Raw genomic sequence first — 23,546 nt, 5'->3', positions numbered from 1 at the left:
TCGGCCACAGCGGCCGGCAATAAATTAAAAAGTTAACAACAAATCATTCACAGTATACAACAGAATTGAAAGTTGCTGATGTGGTGCCTGTGACTACATAATCCGCCTGTATTTGCTTGTATAAATTAATACATAAAATAAGAGTTCTTCTGCCTCAGTCCTGACCCCTCAGCACTGACTATTCGTAATGCTGAAGCAGTGGCATGATCCCATACTACTACAAGATTTTTGAGCAGAGTTTCAAAAAACTTAGAATCAGTAGGCGAATACTGGTGATTTCTTGTCTTGTTCAACCACTTACCACTTTTCGAGAAAAGCAGCGAACGGTGTTCGCACTGAGTTTACTTTTATCTGCCTATTACATTTAATATGTTGATTCTACTTACCCTGAAAGCGAGTGAGTCTAAATTTTTCAGTGCTAGTTCGATTAACAAGAAATAATAGGCATAAAAATATCGAAAATCGGTTATGTCAGAAACCGATTATTTTGAGCGGCTTCAACAGTCAGGTTAAACTGGCCTAAAAACAAAGAAAAGGAAAAAGGCGATATAACCGGAAAAAGGTTGTTTCAGCGATAACTGCCATCTTTTAATGCAGCACTGTAGTTGGCGCTATTCAGATAACACGGTTCCACTAACAGGAAACGGTCTCTCTTCTCTATAACCACACTGTTGACTCACGTTATGGCTTGTGACAGCAGGGGTGTCATATCACTATAGAAAGTGTGTACAACGCCAGATTTGCACCTGGTGGCCAAAATTGGAACTAACTGTTATTCTAGCGTAGGTCGTTCCCGCATTAACGCATTAGGATTTTCGCTTCCATACGACAGTTGCAGTCGACACTGGATTTCCACGACTAGCTGCACTTCAATTACAGCCACTCGGTACGTCTGCTAAACGCGCGTCCCTCGGCCGACAGGGTGACTGACTCGTCACGTTCCGCTCTCTTCCATTCAGCGTAGCCGCCCCCGCATCAGCGAGCTCCCTGCTCTGGTTGCGGAGCCTCTGACCTGGGTCACGGCGGTGCTTTACGATGTAAACACGAGCCTATCTGCGCGGCACGGCCAGTAACTCACGGCGGCGGCGGCGGCGCGCACTGTAGTTTACGACCCAGGGGTGTCCAGTCACGGGGCCAGGCGCCAAATGTGGCCCTCCGGGGCAAACACGGTAACAGGCCCGCTAAGTGCGGACGGCGACACTGAAGCGGAATAACGAGGGAGGTTGGCCTGAGAGGGTGTGTAAGTCGCCAGAGCTAAATTTTACAGGCGAAGCGAAAAACGTTGGCGCTGTAAAGGAATCATATAATTTTTTTTTATTAATATATGCACACTAGTTCAACCACCAAAGATTAAAGCGTAAAGCATTTGCTGAACAAAAGAAGCTTTACGCACTTCGTTTATTAGGAGTAAGTTATCCTTTCGCTGTTATCCTGTCCTAGTGTTAAGGGGCTCCGGAACGCCCTATACTTGCAATGTTAAAATAACGCTTATAAATTACATCTTTCCTCACAAAGTATTTGAGGTAGGAAGTTGAACTTTTTACAGATTATTTATTGGAATATGGGCTACAACTTAACATAGGGATTTTACAAAATTTTAGTTCAGTTATTAAAGATGATTTTTTTCAATTGTAATTAAAATTCACAACATTTTTTTTGCAATTTTTTACTTATATATTTAAAAATATACAGTTTTTTGGAAAAAGGCTGTGTTAAATTATGCAGAAGGTACTGTGTAACATTTACTGAAAGTTTGAAACAAATATGTTTGGAAGATCCTTAGAAAACATGTAATTAGTATGAGAAAATAAAAGTTTTGGGAATCGAGCGACAAACATTGGATTAACTTTTTAGTGCATTCCAGGTCCATAGGATGGATTATCTTCATCCTCTGCAAACTCCTCCTCCAGCTTCCTCTTGTTCCTCCTCCTGTTTACTCTTGCTTGTATTTCTAGACTCTTTACAGCCCTGTCTGCAGCCCGAAGGCGTTCCTTGTCTAAAGCAAGCATCGCTCGTACCATGTTGGAACCTATCTTCATTCCCATATTTCTAAATACCTTGCACCTTACAATGTTGCCATCACTGAAAGTCGCAACAGCATCATACACACCAAAGTGAAGTGTTTCTATTCCAACAAATAAAGTCTTGGGGATTCTCGACCATATAACACTATTTACACTTTCATTGGGGTTTTGAGTTTTTCCGTGAATACACTTTTTCAACAGTTCAGGTGCTGCTAAGTCTCAGAAAATAGGTTTTATCACCTCCATTATTGCATGAGGCAGACTATGCTTATGAGTGTACACTTCACCAGTTAGCAACTGTCTTCTTCTTTGGGACACAAGCTATGTTGGGGATTTTCATCGTCTTTATTGTTTACAGTAATAACACATACCTTTGGCTTTCCAACATCTCTCCTTTTCTTAAAAGCCTTCAGAGGATTTCTAATAACTTTACTTTTACTCATTATTATACTTCAACAAAAAAGAGACTCAAGAAACAGAATTAATTACGAATATTTTCGAGATAACGACAGAGTAAATAAACATGAAACAATCGACAATCACACCAGCGATATATATGGAACCATCATAGGTTAGCCACAACACATACTTTATCTCACATCACTAAAATGTACCTGATGAACACGGACGTTAATAATAACACCATCTGACAGCAGTTTAACAGCGCCACAGTGGGTCACGCCCACGTAGAACACATTTAAAAAAAAATTTAAAAATAGTTGTAGTCTTCGGAATTGAATAAATTATATATCTATTAAAAGGTAATAGTCTGCAGATTCAGAAAACGCAAAAAAGTAAAAATTGAACTTTTCATGATTTTGAGCCATTCCGGAGCCCCTTAAGACGTTTGTGCCTTTCTGGCTAAATGGCTCTGAGCACTATGGGACTTCACATCTACGGTCATCAGTCCCCGAGAACTTAGAACTACTTAAACCTAACTAACCTAAGGACATCACACAACACCCAGTCATCACGAGGCAGAGAAAATCCCTGACCCCGCCGGGAATCGAACCCGGGAACCCGGGCGCGGGAAGCGAGAACGCCACCGCACGACCACGAGCTGCGGACGTTGTACCTTTCTGACTGATAAAATTGGGTTAAATAATTAAAGTAATTTTGAAGCAGCGCGATTTCGTCTTTTGAGATACCATGGTTCCCAGCTCCTGAAATTCTGGAAAATTATTACTATTATTTTAATTTTATGCAGAGAATTTAGATGGAGGCGACGGTCTTGACGGCGACGCTGCTCAACAATAGAGGTACGTGAATGTGTTCATCTTTTTCCTTTCGTGGCAGCTACCGTCAATTTCAGTATATTTGCCTCGTCATTCAGAACCTGCTATCTTTCTTTTCATTTAATTTCCAAGTCCACGCATTTACGTTCTAAGATGAATAAATGCATTTAACTGTAATTATTTTGCCGGCCGCGGTGGCCAAGCGGTTCTAGGCGCTTCAGTTCGGAACCACGCGACTGCTACGGTCACAGGTTCGAATCCTACCTCGGGCATGGATGTCTGTGCTGTCATTAGGTTAGTTAGGTTTAAGTAGTTCTAAGTTCTAGGGGACTGATGACCTCAGATGTTAAATCCCATAGAGCTCAGAGCCATTTGAACCATTTTTGTAATTATTTTTATCCACGCCACGGGGAATCATTGCACTCAAACTGAACGTGCCTCCATCCCGTTCGTATGTTCGCATACGTTTGAGTGTGTAGAAGCGTAACTATATGTAAGACTCATTTCCTACACAGTATTAACGCTTTTTTTTTTTTGACCACTCATTCGCGAATTTATGTGCCCTCTTATTTGATGTAGTCAGTCGGCCGTATTCTTTAATAACATTATTTGTAATATTCAGTGGCTTGTGTTTCACAATTGATCTTTGCCTGTGTCGCAACAGCGCTTCACGCGAAATATTTATTACGCGACATCCACAATAACTTTTATTTCAAAATTTCGACTACCGGCTGAATAAAGATTTTACTAACAATAACAATAACGAAACATAATAATATAAGAGGACGCGTTAAAGAGTGTCGAAAATTACTTTCAGTCGTACAGACGGCTTGGAAAAACAGACAAAGCTCATGTGAAACGAATACAGGTGCCACAAACACATGAAACTGAATGCTCATTTTTGGTTCGGATAACAGAAATGCAAGGTTCACCATGTCGGTATTTAAATCTGAGAATTGCTTAGTTCATTGGTGTCATGAATGTCGACTTTCTTATCTCGAGAAAGGGAAATTAAATCGACGTCCTACTCAGAGTATGTCAGTTACGAGCAATGCGATTGAAAGATGGTTCCTCGAAGGTTTTGATACATGACGTCACCACCTTCCCGTTTGTTTAAAATAGTCGTAACACCAACACTGAAAACGGCAAAAATCTAGATTTTACAAGGGAGCGACAAATATTAGTGGCCATGTTAAAAATGTTTTCTATTGTACAAACTGATTGCAAAACAAACCAAACTATTGTGAAACAAATTCAGGTTCAACACCGATAACACTTTTTAAGCAAACACATGGAACTGAATGCACGTTTTTGCATAACTGAAATGCACGTTTCATCCTGTTATTATTTAAATTTTGACTTAAGAGTGGTTTAGATCGTTTGTAACAAGGAAATGAGGCTCTGGCTTTTTCTTCTTTCACTACCCATACACGTTTCAAGAAGTTTCTCCAAATGACTCTGAGCACTATGGGACTTAGCATCTGAGGTCATCAGCCCCCTAGAACTTAGAACTAGTTAAACCTAACTAACCTAAGGACATCGCACACATCCATGCCCAAGGCAGGATTCGAACCTGCAACCGTAGCGGACGTGCGGTTCCAGACTGAAGCGCCTAGAACCGCTCGGCCACGACGGCCGGCAAGAGAAGTTTCTCAATCTACTGTGAGTTTTATTTATTATCTTTAGAACTAGATACAAAGTAACCGTTTTACTTCGGAACATACACTCCTGGAAATTGAAATAAGAACACCGTGAATTCATTGTACCAGGAAGGGGAAACTTTATTGACACATTCCTGGGGTCAGATACATCACATGATCACACTGACAGAACCACAGGCACATAGACACAGGCAACAGAGCATGCACAATGTCGGCACTAGTACAGTGTATATCCACCTTTCGCAGCAATGCAGGCTGCTATTCTCCCATGGAGACGATCGTAGAGATGCTGGATATAGTCCTGTGGAACGGCTTGCCATGCCATTTCCACCTGGCGCCTCAGTTGGACCAGCGTTCGTGCCGGACGTGCAGACCGCGTGAGACGACGCTTCATCCAGTCCCAAACATGCTCAATGGGGGACAGATCCGGAGATCTTGCTGGCCAGGGTAGTTGACTTACACCTTCTAGAGCACGTTAGGTGGCACGGGATACATGCGGACGTGCATTGTCCTGTTGGAACAGCAAGTTCCCTTGCCGGTCTAGGAATGGTAGAACGATGGGTTCGATGACGGTTTGGATGTACCGTGCACTATTCAGTGTCCCCTCGAGGATCACCAGTGGTGTACGGCCAGTGTAGGAGATCGCTCCCCACACCATGATACCGGGTGTTGGCCCTGTGTGCCTCGGTCGTATGCAGTCCTGATTGTGGCGCTCACCTGCACGGCGCCAAACACGCATACGACCATCATTGGCATCAAGGCAGAAGCGACTCTCATCGCTGAAGACGACACGCCTCCATTCGTCCCTCCATTCACGCCTGTCGCGACACCACGGGAGGCGGGCTGCACGATGTTGGGGCGTGAGCGGAAGACGGCCTAACGGTGTGCGGGACCGTAGCCCAGCTTCATGGAGACGGTTGCGAATGGTCCTCGCCGATACCCCAGGAGCAACAGTGTCCCTAATTTGCTGGGAAGTGGCGGTGCGGTCCCCTACGGCACTGCGTAGGATCCTACGGTCTTGGCGTGCATCCGTGCGTCGCTGCGGTCCGGTCCCAGGTCGACGGGCACGTGCACCTTCCGCCGACCACTGGCGACAACATCGATGTACTGTGGAGACCTCAAGCCCCACGTGTTGAGCAATTCGGCGGTACGTCCACCCGGCCTCCCGCATGCCCACTATACGCCCTCGCTCAAAGTCCATCAACTGCACATACGGTTCACGTCCACGCTGTCGCGGCATGCTACCAGTGTTAAAGACTGCGATGGAGCTCCGTATGCCACGGCAAACTGGCTGACACTGACGGCGGCGGTGCACAAATGCTGCGCAGCTAGCGCCATTCGACGGCCAACACCACGGTTCCTGGTGTGTCCGCTGTGCCGTGCGTGTGATCATTGCTTGTACAGCCCTCTCGCAGTGTCCGGAGCAAGTATGGTGGGTCTGACACACCGGTGTCAATGTGTTCTTTTTTCCATTTCCAGGAGTGTATTTCCCGCAGTTGTGGACGATACGTCAGGAAGTAGTTTTATACACTGTCCACGGCTTAAAGCTCGGAATTTTAAAAGAATAAAAAAAGATGAGTCTTTGTGTTAAGATATTTACCAGTTTCTGAGATTATAGGCAATAAATGAAGGTAATTAATGATTAAATCAACATCATGTTAGCCGCCGCGCGTGATTTGCCGAGCGGTTTAAGGCGCCGCAGTCATGGACTGTGCGGCTGGTCCCGGCGGAGGTTCGAGTCCTCCCTCGGGCATGGGTGTGTGTGTTTGTCCTTAGGATAATTTAGGTTAAGTAGTTTGTAAGCTTAGGGACTGATGACATTAGCAGTTAAGTCCCATATGATTTCACACACATTTGAACTTTTTTTTTTGAGATTATAGCACTTACACTACGATAAGTATTGATAGCAATATTAACGTGGAAAAGAAAAATATACATTGTCATTACTTACTGGTGTTCAGAAATGCCGCACAGAGCGGCCGCGTGGTTTAAAGCGCCATGTCACGGATTTCGCGGCCTCTGCCGCCGGAGGTTCGAGTCCTCCCTCGGGCATGGGTGTGTCTGCTGTTCTTAGCGTAAGTTAGTTTATGTAGTGTGTAAGTCTAGGGACCGATGACCTCAGCAGTTTGGTCCCTTAGGAATGAAAAGAAGAAAAGAAAGAAAAGATGTTCACAAATCTGTTTGGTGTTTGCTGCACAGCTATAGTTATTTACTTCCAGCACTCATCTATAATTAATCAGCGTTTATCAACGTTTTATTAACGTAATTTCTTAAATTATAGGTATAATATGATATTATCGATTTTTATTATTTTATTTTTTGTCTCTCTCTCCCCCCCTCTCCGTATGTGAATGTGTGTGTGTGTGTGTGTGTGTGTGTGTGTGTGTGTGTGTGTGTGTGTGTGTGTTTGAGTGTGTCTTGGTCTTCTGTTAATTCCTTTAAAGCTAAGACCGAGACAAACACACACACACACACGAACAAAAACACACATCCCCCACAGCATAATGTCAATGTGAAATTCAGAATTCCCGCCCACTTCATCCAGAGCAAGTGGCGGAACAAGTGGACATCATACAAACAGTGAAACAGTTTGTGTTAGGAAGCTCCACTGAAACATCCTGTAGAAGCACGAAAGGCGCAAGATCTGCAAGAAAGTAAGTACACACATTCACTTATATAGTCTTATCCCCCTTCCCAATGAATACTTCACAGAGCTAATCACAACTAGCATACACTTCGAACACGAACCCTTGTTGACAAAACAACAAAGTATAATGATAGTAGAGCGAAAGACAAAAATAAAATGAAAAATCGATAATATCGTACGAGGCCTACAATATGAGAAATTATGTTAACAAATCATCGATTAATTGCCGATGTTGTACTGGAAGGCAATAACTATAGCTGAGTTGCAAATATCAAACAGACTTTTGAACACGAATAAGTAATAACAAGATATTTATATTTTCTCCATTTCTATCAATGCTTACAGTACATACTATAATCTCAAAAACTAGTAAATATTTTAAATTCTTTATATACTGATCGTTTATGTAATGTTCGTTGGTACATATGCTCTAAGAGAAAGAAAACGACGCATTACGAAAGAATTATCCGAATGGGACGGAAGTCGGTGGATGTAATGTACGTGTACTGACAAACAAATGAAAAGTTGAATGATTCATTCAACAGAAAGAGTTTCAAAAACTGAGCAAGTCAGTAACGCGTTGTCCATCTGTGGCCCTTATGCAACAAGTTATTCAACTTGTCACTGATTTACAAGGTTGTTTGATGTACTCCTGAGGAATGTCATGCGACATTCTGTTCAATTGACGATTCAGATCGTCAAAATCCCGACCTTGTTGGAGGGCCCTGCCCATAATGCTCCAAACGTGATCAACTGGGGACAGATCCGGCTGTATAAAGTAACCCTGCTTTGGCAGAGCTCTACAGGGTTGTCCTTTGATAGTGACGAAATAAGCATCAAACGAAAAAACTACAAAGAACGAAACTCGTCTAGCTTGAAGAGGGAAACCATGTGGCGCTATGGTTGGCCCGCTAGATGGCGCTGCCATTGGTCAAACGGATATCAACTGCGTTTTTTTTTAAATAGGAACCCCCATTTTTATTACATATTCGTGTTGGGCCACTTTTTTCGCTTTGTGATACATGGCGCTGTAATAGTAACAAACATATGGCTCACAATTTTAGACGAACAGTTGGTAACAGGTAGGTTTTTTAAATTAAAATACGGAACGTAGGTACGTTTGAAAATTTTATTTCCGTTGTTCCAATGTGATACATGTAACTTTGCGAACTTGTCATTTCTGAGAACGCATGCTGTTACAGCGTGATTACCTGTAAATACCACATTAATGCACTAAATGATGTCCGTCAACCTCAATGCATTTGGCAATACATCTAACGACATTCCTCTCAACAGCGAGTAGTTCGCCTTCCGTAATGCTCACACATGCATTGACAATGCGCTGACGCATTTTGTCAGGCGTTGTCGGGGGATCACGATAGCAAACATCCTCCAACTTTCCGAACAGAAAGAAATCCGGGGACGTCAGATTCGGAGAACGTGCGTGCCATGGTATATGGTGCTTCGACGACCAATCCACCTGTCATGAAATATGCTATTCAATACCGCTTCAACCGCACGCGAGCTATGTGCCGGACATCCATCATGTTGGAAGTACAACGCCATTCTGTCATGCAGTGCTACATCTTGTAGTAACATCGGTAGAACATTGCGTAGGAAATCAGCATACATTGCACCATTCAGATTGCCATCGATAAAATGGGGGCCAATTATCCTTCCTCCCATAATGCCGCACCATTCATTAACCCGCCAAGGTCGCTGATGTTCCACTTGTCGCAGCCATCGTTGGCCAATAGTGCATATTATGACGGTTTACGTTACCGCTGTTGGTGAATGACGCTTCGTCGATAAATAGAACGCGTGCAAAAAATCTGTCGTCGTCCCGTAATTCCTCTTGTGCTGAGTGGCAGAACTGTACACGAGGTTCAAAGTCGTCGCCATGCAATTCCTGGTGCATAGAAATATGGTACGGGTGCAATCGATGTTGATGTAGCATTCTCAACATCGACGTTTTTGAGATTCTCGATCCTCGCGCAGTTTGTCTGCTACTGATTTGCGGATTAGACGCGACAGCACCTAAAACACCTACTTGGGCATCATCATTTGCTGCAGGTCGTGGCTGACGTTTCACATGTGGCTGAACACTTCCTGTTTCCTTAAATAACGTAACTATCCGACGAACGGTCCGGACACTTGGATGAGTCGTCCAGGATACCGAGCAGCATACATAGCAGAAGCCCGTTGGGCATTTTGATCACAATAGCCATGCATCAACACGATATCGACCTTTTCCGCAATTGGTAGTCCATTTTAACACGGGTAATGTATCACGAAGCGAATACCGTCCGCACTGGCGGAATGTTTTTTTTCCCCCTTCAAGGTAGACAAGTATCGTTCTTTGTAGTTTTTTCGTTTGACGCTTATTTCGTGAGATATTTGGCCCGTCACGATCAATAGACCACCGTGTATACTCGTCCCTACTCAAATGCTGCCATTTGCTTATATTGTTCACGCGTCTGTGTACGAGGTATAGTTACTGTTCAACTGAGTACACTGAACGGAATTCCCGAAGACCTTATGCCGTGATATCGAAAGCTCCCTTGGTTACTACCCTTTCCAACTACGCGTTGTAATTATGCTGCAGCGCAAACATTCTGTCATCGAATGAATTTTTGTCCATAGTGGATGCTGTTGAACTCTGTGACTGTTCCTTTATAGGGTGTGGAAAAATGTCCGCTACCAGTCACAATAAAAGGTTATTTATTTGTCACACGACCGGTTTCGGGCTTGCGCCCATCCTCAGGTGTTTATACATTCATGTACAAGTTTATATTTTGCTGGAGATCACTGTACAAATAAAAAAAATTATTTGCTGGTGACTAAACACTGTATTTATACAGCGAACTCCAGCTATACAAACGTGTACATGAATGTATAAACACCTGAGGATGAGCGCAAGCCCGAAACCGGTTGTGAGAAATAAATAACCTTTTATTGTAACTGGTAGCGGAAATTTTTCTACACCCTGTTCTTTCATCGGCCACCGTCGATACCTGTATGAATATCAGTTTGTGACGAATGTGTAAAACTGTGATGCGTCGCTATTTATGTCTTAGAGTGTAAGTAGCTCTTAAGGAACGTTTACTAAGATTCTATGGCGGTCGGACAGTTCAGGAAGAAGTATCATATCAGTACCATAATGAACCACTCACTCAACAACACGTACATGTCATAGGGGATATGCTCCAGCGAACCGTATTGGTCTCCTATCGGCTGGTCATGTTTCCGCTGCCAGCTCGGAGGGGCCCCTGCACGACTAATATAAATACTCCCGTCCCTTTTGATTAAATACTTTCGACGCTAATTGGTTCGCGGCAGAAAACTGAAAGCGATATACGCATTAAAAAAAAAAAGAAAAAGACCACTTCCCCCTCACTCGACCTGTCTTCCGCTTTTTCCCCGAAAAATTTTAATTGCCCACGTATGTGTACGGAGAGATAACAGATCTACACCGGGGGCCGGGGAAGAAATTTCACGAAGCTCTCCGCGCTACACACACACACACACACACACACACAAACACACGTGTGTGTGGGTATACTGGAGTGTCCAGCCCCATGTCCGACATACATCTCTGTTTCCTCGCAGAGTTCGCACCTGACGCGCTTCATTTGTCTCCGGCCGTTTTCGTTTGCCGCGGCGTGTCGGATCGCGGGATTTACATAAAACACCGGCGCGGCCCTAATATGCAAATGAGCGGCTCGGCCGCTGAGATAGTACATCAAAAACAGACGAGCGCGCAAGACGGCCGATGCTGGAGGAATGGAAATCCTGGAAATGACACGCGCAGCCGCGCCGCGCCGCGGAAAGTTGATTTGTGGTTTCGCCGCGAGGTCAGCGGGTATAACGGGCAGGACTTTCTTAATTGGCCCGACGCAGACATTAAAAAGTGTCGAGAAAAGCGTTTCGTAAGCCCCGCTGCGGGCAGGTAAGTGGGAACTCTTATCTGATGATTGTGAAGGGCGAAGAACAGCGTGGTCGCGCTGAATGAAGGAAACACGTGTCTCCAAAATTCCTTTCTTCGGTTGGTATGCGAGTTCGGTTCCAGCTGTCTGAGATGGCTGATACACGTATCCGTAGCGATCCTGTCACTGCAGTCAAAGGAATCGTAGTTTTAAATACTAAATAAGTAAAGGTTACAAAAGATAATGTCTTGAAAAGATCCCATGGTTTAATAGAATAAAAGATCTATACAAGTACCAATTTATTTAAATTAAAAGTTAGAAAAAAATGTTTACTGAATATGTCTACGTCTTACATACGCTACTGACCATTAAAATTGCTACACCACGGAGATGACGTGCTACAGACGCGAAATTTAACCGACTGGAGGAAGATGCCGTGATATGCAAATGATTAGCTTTTCAGAGCATTCACACAATGTAGGCACCGGTGGCGTCACCTACAACGTGATGGCATGAGGAAAGTTTCCAACCGATTTCTCATACAGAAACAGATGTTGACCGGCGTTGCCTGATGAAACGTTGTTGTGATGCTTCGTGTAAAGAGGAGAAATGCATACCATCTCGTTTCAGACTTTGATAAAGGTCGGATTGTTGCCTATGGCGATTGCGTTTTATCGTTGTTGCTCGCGTTGGTCGAGATCCAACGACTGTCAGCAGAATATGGAATCGGTGAGTTCAGGAGGGCAATACGGAACGCCGTGCTGGATCCCAACGGCCTCGTATCACTAGCAGTCGAGATGACAGGCATCTTATCCGCATGGCTGTAACGGATCGTCCAGCCACGTCTCGATCCCTCGGTCAACAGATGGGGACGTTTGCGAGACAACAACCACCTGCACGAACAGTTCGGCGACGTTTTGCAGCAGCATGGACTATCAGCTCGGAGACCACAAATGCGGTTACCCTTGACGCTGTATGACAGACAGGAGCGCCTGCGATGGTGTACTCAACGACGAACCTGGATTCAAGAATGGGAAAACGTCATTTTTCGGATGAATCCCGGTTCTGTTTACACCATCACGAAGGTCTAATCCGTGTTTGGCGACATGACAGTGAACGCTCATTCGAAGCGTGTATTCGTCATCGTCATACTGGCGTATCACCCAGCGTGATGGTACGGGGTGCCTCTGGTTACACGTCTCGGTCACTTCTTGTTCGCATTGACGGACTTTGAACAGTGGACGTTACATTTCAGATGTGTTACGACCCGTGGCTCTTCCCTTCATTCGATCGATGCTAAACCCTACAGTTCAGCAGGATAACGCGTGACCGCAATTGCAGGTCCTGTACGGGCCTTTCTGGATACAGAAAATTTACGACTGCTGCCCTGGAAAGTACATTCTCCACGTCTCTCACCAACTGAACACGTCTGGTCAATGGTGGCCGAGCAACTGGCTCGTCACAATAGGCCAGTCACTACTCTTGATGAACTGTTGTATCGCGTTGAAGCTGCATGGACAGCTGTACCTGTACACGCCATCCCAGTTGTGTTTGACTCAATGCCTAGTCGTATCAAGGCCGTTATTATGGCCAGAGGTGGTTGTTCTGGGTACTGATTTCCTAGGATCTATGCACCCAAATTGCGTGAAAAAGTGTAATCACGTGTCAGATCTAGTACAATATATTTGTCCAATGAATACCCGTTTATCATCTGCACTTCATCTTGGTGTAGCAATTTTAATGGCCAGTAGTGTAGATTGAAGAATAAGCGCGTAAGGCAGCATCCCTGTCTTACACTCTTTTTTATCCGAGCACTTCGTTCTTAGTCATCCAGTCTTATTGTTCCTCCTTGGCTCTTGTTGTTCTTGTTGCTGTTCTTATGGTCTTCAGTCCTGAGACTTGTTTGATGCTGCTCTCCATGCTACTCTATCCTGTGCAAGCTTCTTCAACTCCCAGTACCTACTACAACCCACATCTTTCTGAATCTGCTCAGTGTATTCATCTCTTGGTCTCCCTCTACGATTTTTACCCTCCACGCTGCCCTCCAATACCAAATTGATGATCCCTTGATGCCTCAACACATGTCCTACCAACCGATCCCTTCTTCTAGTCAAGTTGTGCCACAAACTCCTCTTCTCCCCAATCCTATTCAATACTTCCTAATTAGTTATGTGATCTACCCATCTAATCTTCAGCATTCTTCTGTAGCACCACATTTCAAAAGTTTCTATTCTCTTCTTGTCCAAACTATTTATCGTCCATGTTTCACTTCCATACATGACTACACTCCATACAAATACTTTCAGAAACGACTTCCTGATACTTATATCTATAGTCAATGTTAATAAATTTCTCTTCTTCAGAAACGCTTTCCTTGCCATTGCCAGTCTACATTTTATATCCTCTCTACTTTGACCGTCATCAGTTATCTTGCTCCCTAAATAGCATAATTCCTTTACTACTTTGTCTCATTTCTTAATCTAATTCCCTCAGCATCACCCGACTTAATTCGACTACATTCCATTATCCTCGTTTTGCTTTTGTTGATGTTCATCTTATATCTTCCTTTCAAGATACTATCCATTCCATTCAACTGCTCTTCCAAGTCCTTTGCTGTCTCTGACAGAATTACAATGTCATCGGCGAACCTCCAAGTTTTTATTTCTTCTCCATGGATTTTAATTCCTACTCCGAATTTTTCTTTTCTTTCCTTCACTGCTTGCTCAATATACAGATTGAATAACATCGGGGAGAGACTACAACCCTGTCTCACTCCCTTCCCAACCACTGCTTCCCTTTCATGTCCATCGACTCTTATAACTGCCATGTGGTTTCTGTACAAATTCTAAATAGCCTTTCGGTCCCTGTACACCTTCAGAATTTGAAAGAGCGTATTCCAGTCGACATTGTTAAAAGCTTTCTCTAAGTCTACAAATGCTAGAAACGTAGGTTTGCCTTTCCTTAATCTAGCTTCTAAGATAAGTCGTAGGGTCAGTATTGCCTCACGTGTTCCAACATTTGTACAGAATCCAAATTGATCTTCCCCGAGGTCGGCTTCTACTAGTTTTTCCATTCGTGTGTAAATAATCCGTGTTAGTATTTTGCAGCAGCGACTTATTAAACCGATAGTTCGGTAATTGTCACATTTGTTAACACCTACTTTCTTTGGGATTGGAATTATTTTATTCTTCTTGAAGTCTGAGGGTATTTCGCCTGTTTCATACATCTTGCTCACCAGATGGTAGAGTTTTATCAGGATTGGCTCTCCCAAGGCTGTCAGTAGTTCTAATGGAATGTTATCGACTCCCGGGGACGTGTTTCGACTCAGGTCTCTCAGTGCTCTGTCCAACTCTTAACGCAGTATCGTATCTCTCATTTGATTTTCATCTACCTTCTCTTCCATTTTCATAATATTGTCCTCAAGTACATCGCCCTGGTATAGATCCTCTATATACTCCTTCTTCCCCTTCTGCTTTGCCTTCTTTGCTTAGAACTGGGTTCCCATCTGAGCTTTTGATATTCATACTAGTGGTTCTCTTTTCTCTGAAGGTCTCTTTAATTTTCCTGTAGGCTGTATCTATGTTACCCCTAGTGAGATAAGCCTCTACATCCTTACATTTGTCCTCTAGCCATCCCTGCTTAGCCATTTTGTGCTTCCTATCGATCTCATTTTTGAGACGCTTGTATTCGTTTTTGCCTGCTTCATTTACTGCATTTTTATATTTCTCCTTTCATCAATTAAATTCAATATATCTTCTGTTACCCAAGGATTTTTACCAGCCCTCGTCTTTTTACCTACTTGATCCTCTGCTGCCTACACTACTTCATGCCCTTAAGCTACCCATTGTTCTTCTACTGTATTTCTTTCCCCCATTCCTGTCAATTGTTCCCTTATGCTCTCCCTGAAACTCTGTACAACCTCTGGTTTAGTCAGTTTATCCAGGTCCCATCTCCTTAAATTCCCACCTTTTTGCAGTTTCTTCAGCTTTAATCTACAGGTCATAACCAATAGCTGGAAATGTCTTGCAATTTAAAACCTGGTTCCTAAATCTCTGTCTTACCATTATATAATCCATGTGATACCTTTCAGTATGTCCGGGATTCTTCCAGGTATACAACCTTCTTTTATGATTCTTGAACCAAGTGTTAGCTATGATTAAGCTATGCTCTGTGCAAAATTCTACCAGGCGGCTTTCTCTTTCATTTCTTACCCCCAATCCATATTCACCTACTACGTTTCCTTCTCTCCCTTTTCCTACTGCCGAATTCCAGTCACCCATGACTATTAAATTTTTCATCTCCCTTCACAATCTAAATAATTTCTTTCATTTCATCACACATTTCTTCAATTTCTTCGTGATCTGCAGAGCTAGTTGGCATATAAACTTGTACTACTGTAATAGGCGTTGGTTTCGTATCTATCTTGGCCACAACAATGCGTTCACTATGCTGTTTTTAGTAGCTTACCCGCATTCCTATTTTCCTATTCATTATTAAACCTACTTCTGCATGGATCTTCTCCAAACCACATATTACACGCCTTTTCCTATAGCTTACTCCTATTTTTCTCAGAATTTCGAATATCTTGCCTCATTTTACACTGTCGAACGGTTTTTCTAGATCGACAAATGCTATGCGCTTATCTTGAGTTCGGTCTTGCTTCCATTATCAATAGCACTTCTTTAGTGCCTTTACCTTTCCTAAAGCCAAACTCATTGTCACCTAACAGACCCCAGTTTCCTTTTCCATTCTTCTGGTTACTGGAAGGTACACATGCTGTACTGTGAGGTGATCGGTATGGTTGGGAATTAACACACTTCTTACTCCAATATTGCAGTGTAGACACTTCTGTTGTTCCTAGATCACCGGTTTTAACAGTCTTACGCTGCCATCATCTGATTTTATGGAACTTTTCATGCATTTGCCCTGAAGTCAAAAAACAAAAGGCACTCCCCACATATACACTCCTGGAAATGGAGAAAAGAACACATTGACACCGGTGTGTCAGACCCACCATACTTGCTCCGGACACTGCGAGAGGGCTGTACAAGCAATGATCACACGCACGGCACAGCGGACACACCAGGAACCGCGGTGTTGGCCGTCGAATGGCGCTAGCTGCGCAGCATTTGTGCACCGCCGCCGTCAGTGTCAGCCAGTTTGCCGTGGCATACGGATCTCCATCGCAGTCTTTAACACTGGTAGCATGCCGCGACAGCGTGGACGTGATCCGTATGTGCAGTTGACGGACTTTGAGCGAGGGCGTATAGTGGGCATGCGGGAGGCCGGGTGGACGTACCGCCGAATTGCTCAACACGTGGGGCGTGAGGTCTCCACAGTACATCGATGTTGTCGCCAGTGGTCGGCGGAAGGTGCACGTGCCCGTCGACCTGGGACCGGACCGCAGCGACGCACGGATGCACGCCAAGACCGTAGGATCCTACGCAGTGCCGTAGGGGACCGCACCGCCACTTCCCAGCAAATTAGGGACACTGTTGCTCCTGGGGTATCGGCGATGACCATTCGCAACCGTCTCCATGAAGCTGGGCTACGGTCCCGCACACCGTTAGGCCGTCTTCCGCTCACGCCCCAACATCGTGCAGCCCGCCTCCAGTGGTGTCGCGACAGGCGTGAATGGAGGGACGAATGGAGACGTGTCGTCTTCAGCGATGAGAGTCGCTTCTGCCTTGGTGCCAATGATGGTCGTATGCGTGTTTGGCGCCGTGCAGGTGAGCGCCACAATCAGGACTGCATACGACCGAGGCACACAGGGCCAACACCCGGCATCATGGTGTGGGGAGCGATCTCCTACACTGGCCGTACACCACTGGTGATCGTCGAGGGGACACCGAATAGTGCACGGTACATCCAAACCGTTATCGAACCCATCGTTCTACCATTCATAGACCGGCAAGGGAACTTGCTGTTCCAACAGGACAATGCACGTCCGCATGTATCCCGTGCCACCCAACGTGCTCTAGAAGGTGTAAGTCAACTACCCTGGCCAGCAAGATCTCCGTATCTGTCCCCCATTGAGCATGTTTGGGACTGGATGAAGCGTCGTCTCACGCGGTCTGCACGTCCAGCACGAACGCTGGTCCAACTGAGGCGCCAGGTGGAAATGTCATGGCAAGCCGTTCCACAGGACTACATCCAGCATCTCTACGATCGTCTCCATGGGAGAATAGCAGCCTGCATTGCTGCGAAAGGTGGATATACACTGTACTAGTGCCGACATTGTGCATGCTCTGTTGCCTGTGTCTATGTGCCTGTGGTTCTGTCAGTGTGATCATGTGATGTATCTGACCCCAGGAATGTGTCAATAAAGTTTCCCCTTCCTGGGACAATGAATTCACGGTGTTCTTATTTCAATTTCCAGGAGTGTATATGTGTTGATAAAAATCCAATTGATAAAATGCACACAGATGATAAATTGCACACAGATAACAAAACTCACGTAGTTGATAAAATCCTCCTTTCGTCCCTGCATGTCTGTACCGAACATAAGTCTCACAAACTTACCGTACAGCTTAGTGTGCGCATTTTATCAACTGTGTACATTGTATCAAATTCAAATGGCTGTAAGCACTATGGGACTTAACATCTGAGGTCATCACTCCGCTAAGATTTAGAACTATTTAAACCTAACTAACCTAAGGACATCACACACATCCTTGCCCGAGGCAGGATTCGAACCTGCGACCGTAGCAGCAGCGCGGTTCCGGACTGAAGCGCCTAGAACCGCTCGGCCACAGAAGCCGGCAATATTGTATCAATTGGGTTTTTCTCAAGACATATATATGTGGGGAGTGCCCTTTGTATTCTTACTTCATGTGCTGTAACATGGCAGTTTTATAACAAGTTACATAAGATCAGACGATAGCAGCATAAGACTTCTGGAACCGATCATCTTGGAGCAATGTGTCTACATTGCGATCGCCGGGTACAAAGTGTGTTCATTTTGTGCTGTATATTATTGTTGTCAGCAGCTTGAATGCATTAGGTGTCAAGCTGATTGTGCGATAATTCTCGCACTTGTCGGATTTTTCTGTCTTCGGAACTGCGTGGATGATATTTTTCCGGAAGTTCAAAATGGTTCAAATGGCTCTGAGCACTATGGGACTTAAAATCTGAGGTCATCAGTCCCCTAGAACTTAGAACTACTTAAACCTAACTAACATAAGGACATCACACACATCCATGCCCGAGGCAGGATTCGAACCTGCGACCGTAGCGGCCGCGCGGTTCCAGACTGTAGCGCCTAGAACCGCTCGGCCACACCGGCCGGCTTTCCGGAAGTCTGGTGGTACATCGCCAGTCTCATATATTCTACACAGCAACCTGAAGAGTCGTTTGGTTGCCACTTCCCAAGTGGTTTCACGCCTGAAATACAGCCAACAAAATAACTGTGGAAGCTACATGCCCAGGTAGACCACCCGGTTTACGGCAAATCGCTGGCAGCTTTGATGGCGGGTTGCATCCCGCCTCACTCCCCACTTGCTTTCGGTGGCTGGAGGTTGCTGATTGGCGCAGTGCACCTCGCTGCGGTCCAGCAGCCTCCAGCGCGCCTCCAGCCGGTGCTCCAGGGCGGGGCGACTGTCATCTGTCACGACGCGAGACGTGCCCCCATGGACTCGCAGCGTTCTGCCATGGCAGCCGACGCCACATACACACATATGCACACACAACCCCCCCCCCCCCCCCAACCACCACTCACACACACGCGCGCTCACACACACGTACCTTGCTCTGCGTAATCGATTTAAACATTCTCTTTTGTGGTTCGGTGAATGTGGAAAGAACAGCCTCATGACGAATTGACTGCTGACGCCTTGACTTTTATTTATTTATGTATTTCTGCCGTGCCAACTTCTCCATCTCATAGAAGAAACTCGCCGAGGTAGAGAAGCCACGAGGGTTGAATGAATGCCATATTCCTTTATTTCCGGAAAGCGTTTGACTCGGTACCCCACTGCAGACTCCTAACTAAGGTACGTGCATATGGGATTGGTTCCCAAGTATGTGAGTGGCTCGAAGACTTCTTGAGTAATAGAACCCAGTACGTTGTCCTCGATGGTGAGTGTTCATCGGAGGTGGGGGCATCATCTGGAGTGTCCCAGGGAAGTGTGGTAGGTCCGCTGTTGTTTTCTGTCTACATAAATGATCTTTTGGATAGGGTGGATAGCAATGTGCGGCTGTTTGCTGATGATGCTGTGGTGGACGGGAAGGTGTCGTCGTTGAGTGACTGTTGGAGGATACAAGATGACTTGGACAGGATTTGTGATTGGTGTACAGAATGGCAGCTAACTCTAAATATAGATAGATGTGAATTAATGCAGATGAATAGGAAAAAGAATCCTGTAATGTCTGAATACTCCATTAGTAGTGTAGCGCTTGACATAGTCACGTCGATTAAACATTTGGGCGTAACATTGCAGAGTGATATGAAGTTCGACAAGCATTTAATGACAGTTGTGGGGAAGACGGATAGTCGTCTTCGGTTCATTGGTAGAATTTTGGGAAGATGTGATTCATCTGTAAAGGAGACCGCTTATAAAACTCTAATACGACCTATTCTTGAGTACTGCTCGAGCGTTTGGGATCCCTATCAGGTCGGATTGAGGGAGGACATAGAAGCAATTCAGAGGCGGGCTGCTAGATTTGTTACTGGTAGGTTTGATCATCACGCGAGCGTTACGGAAATGCTTCAGGAGCTCGGGTGGAGGTCTCTAGAGGAAAGAAGGCGTTCTCTCCGTGAGTCGCTACTGAGGAAATTTATAGAACCAGCATTTGAGGCTGACTGCAGTACCATTTTACTGCCGCCAACTTATATTTCGCGGAAAGACCGCAAAGATAAGTTAAGAGAGATTAGGGCTCGTACAGAGGCATATAGGCAGTCATTTTTCCGTCGTTCTGTTTGGGAGTGGAACAGGGAGAGAAGATTCTAGTTGTGGTACGAGGTACCCTCCGCCACGCACCGTATGGTGCATTACGGAGTATGTATGTAGATGTAGATGTAGAAAAGTGCTGCCTCCACCTTCGTAACTCTTCGACAGTTGGCAGCACTGGTGTGCAGCAAGTACTGGCTTGCTCCGTAGCCTCTTCTCTATAGCTCCAGTTAGCGGGTTGTGTTGCTACAATGTACAGTATGGAACCCTGTGCAGACGGGCGGTCAATACGATTTAAGCAACGTGCAGTCACTGAATACTTGTCAGCAGAAGCTGTCACACCAAAGGAGATTCATCAGAGAATGAAAGCTGTTTATGGTGATTGGGTTTATGTGATTACTGTGCGTCGCTGGGCGAGTAAGTTTAAAGACGTTGAGGCGGGAGCATCTGACCTTGGTGACAAACAAAATGTTGGACGTCCTGTGACAGCAACCACCGAGTTTCACAAGCAAAATTTTGACAGATTGATTCAGGACGATCGTTATATCACCCAGAGAGAAATTGCAAGCACAATCGGCATTTCACAAGAATATGTGGGTGCACATTATTGCTTTGCTTGGCTATTGGAAGATCTGTGCACGATAGGTACCCCGGATGGTGACTCCAGAAATGAAAGCGCGCAGACCTGAAATTTGCCAGGAACTCCTCTCGCGTTACGAGAATGAAGGTCACGCCTTTCTCCACTCAATTGTGACAGCAGGCGAAACGTGGGTACACCATTACGACCCAGAGACAAAACGTCAGTCTATGTAATATCGACACAAAGACTCGTCCCAGAAAAAGAAATACAAGACGCAGCCCTCAGCTGGAAAAATCATGGCCCCCAGTGTTCTGGGACGCAGATGGTGTTAGCCATGTTGATTTCCTTGATCGTGGAACAACAATAAATTCAGAGCGTTGCATGACAATGCTGCGACCTCTGAAACGACGGCTAACAAGGGTCCGAAAAGCACCGCGTCTACAGGCCACGAGTGGCCTACCGGGACCATCCGACCGCCGTGTTATCCTCAGGGGAGGAAGCGGATAGGAGGGGCGTGGGGTCAGCACACCGCTCTCCCGATCGTAAGATGGTTTTCTGTGACCGGAGCCGCTACTATTCGGTCGAGTAGCTCCTCAATTGGCATCACTAGGCTGAGTGCACCCCGAAAAATGGCAACAGCGCATGGTGGCCTGGATGGTCACCCATCCAAGTGCCGACCACGCCCGACAGCGCTTAACTTCGGTGATCTCACGGGAACCGGTGTATCCACTGCGGCAAGGCCGTTGCCAACAAGGGCCCGAAAGGAAAAGGGAAATGTTTTCGTGCAGCATGACAATGCCAAACTACGCACTTCAGAGACTGAATCTCACCATTGTACGGCATCCTCCATGCAGTCCAAATTTAGCACCGTCTGACTTCCATCTGTTCCCGATAGTGAAAGACGATCTACGGGGACATCATTATGCTTCTGATGAAGACGTTGAGAAAACTGTGAGAGTATGGTTGCGGAAACAGTGCCGAGTTGTTCCATGACGGCTTAGAAAACTTGTTCATAATTGGCAGAAATGTATCCAATTGGCTGATGATTATGTGGAAAAGTTAATATTGGTAAAGATCACATTATAAGGGTTATTCCTGCGTTTGATGTATTACAATATTCCCATCCAATCCCAATTAAGGAAGGTGGAGGGATTACTTTTCATTCAACCCTCGTATAAGTCACTGGCACGTGTTTGAGATGACTCTAGTTCAAAACACCGACCAAAAAGATTTAGATTTCCCCTGACTTCCCTGAATCACTGAAAGTGAATACTGGGATGATTCCTAATAGAGAACACGGCAAATTTATTTCGTCATCCTTTCCAAATTACGACGGCGTGTTGAAAAGTATTGCCTCCGAAAATTCAAATCTCTTATAGATTTTTAAATAAAACAAACTTTATTAGCATTCTACATCTTTATTCTTCATGTCTATATATTTATTTCCCAACATAATCAGCCTGGCGACGATCACACTTCTCTGAAGGACAGACCAGTTTTTGATAACGTCACTGTTGAATATTTGACTTTGTTGACGGAGCAACAATCACACCTCTGCTTGCACCGTCTCATCACTATCAATGTCCTAGAGGGTGCTCTTTAAGTTTCGGAAACAGATGAGAATCGGATGGAGCCAAGTCGGGACTGTATGGAGGATGTGTGTGTGTGAAATCTTACGGGACTTAACTGCTAAGGTCATCAGTCCCTAAGCTTACGCGCTAGTTTACCTTAATTATCCTAAGGACAAACACACACACCCATGCCCGAGGGAGGACTCGAACCTCCGCCGGGACTAGCCGCACAGTTCATGACCGCCAAGCCTGAGACCGCTCGGCTAATCACGCGCGGCTATGGAGGATGATCCACGAAAGTGAACGCAAGGTGTCGGATAGTTGCAGGGCTCGTGTGTCCTCTGGAACTGTCATGCTGAAGCAGAGGGTACGCCATATGTGGACGAACGTTTTCTGCGGTTAGAAACTCGATTACATCACGCTGTTTCTGACGCACCGACGTGGTACGTTACACCGCCATGTCACAAGCTACAGTTGAGAGCCCTCTAGCGGCAAAGGGTTGCAACTCGGGTCAGCGAGGGGACTAACAAGGGAACCTCCCCATCGCACCCCCCTCAGATTTAGTTATAAGTTGCCACAGTGGATAGGCCTTGAAAAACTGAACACATATCAATCGAGAAAATGGGAAGAAGTTGTGTAGAACAATGAAAAAAATTAGTAAAATATACAAACTGAGTAGTCGATGCACAAGGTACGCAACATCAAGGAGAATGTGCGCTCAGGAGCGCCGTGGTCCCGTGGTTAGCGTGAGTAGCTGCAGAATGAGAGGTCCTTGGTTCTAGTCTCCCTCGACTGAAAATTTTAGTTTCTTTGTTTTCCCAAAGTTACGATCTGTCCGTTCGTTCACTGACGTCTCTGTTCACTCCAATAAGTTTAGTGTCTGTGTTTTGCGACCGCACCGCAAAACCGTGCGATTAGTAGACGATAGGACTTGCCTCTCCAATGGGAACCGAAAACATTTGATCGCAAGGTCATAGGTCAACCGATTCCTCCACGGGAAAACACGTCTGATAT

The 23,546-nt window shown here is 45.2% G+C and overlaps 1 pseudogene; it reads right to left on the bottom strand.

Annotated features, from left to right (window-relative positions):
• Positions 1-21,591: 21,591 nt before the first annotated feature.
• LOC126215482 (5S ribosomal RNA) lies at positions 21,592-21,709 on the bottom strand (annotated as a pseudogene).
• Between the last annotated feature and the right edge of the window lie 1,837 nt (positions 21,710-23,546).

This window comes from Schistocerca nitens, chromosome 12 (genome assembly GCF_023898315.1).
Source record: "Schistocerca nitens isolate TAMUIC-IGC-003100 chromosome 12, iqSchNite1.1, whole genome shotgun sequence".
In the NCBI taxonomy this organism is placed as follows: domain Eukaryota; kingdom Metazoa; phylum Arthropoda; class Insecta; order Orthoptera; family Acrididae; genus Schistocerca; species Schistocerca nitens.
The sequence above is the reverse complement of the archived record's forward strand: the minus strand, read 5'-3'. Positions and strand labels throughout refer to the sequence as shown.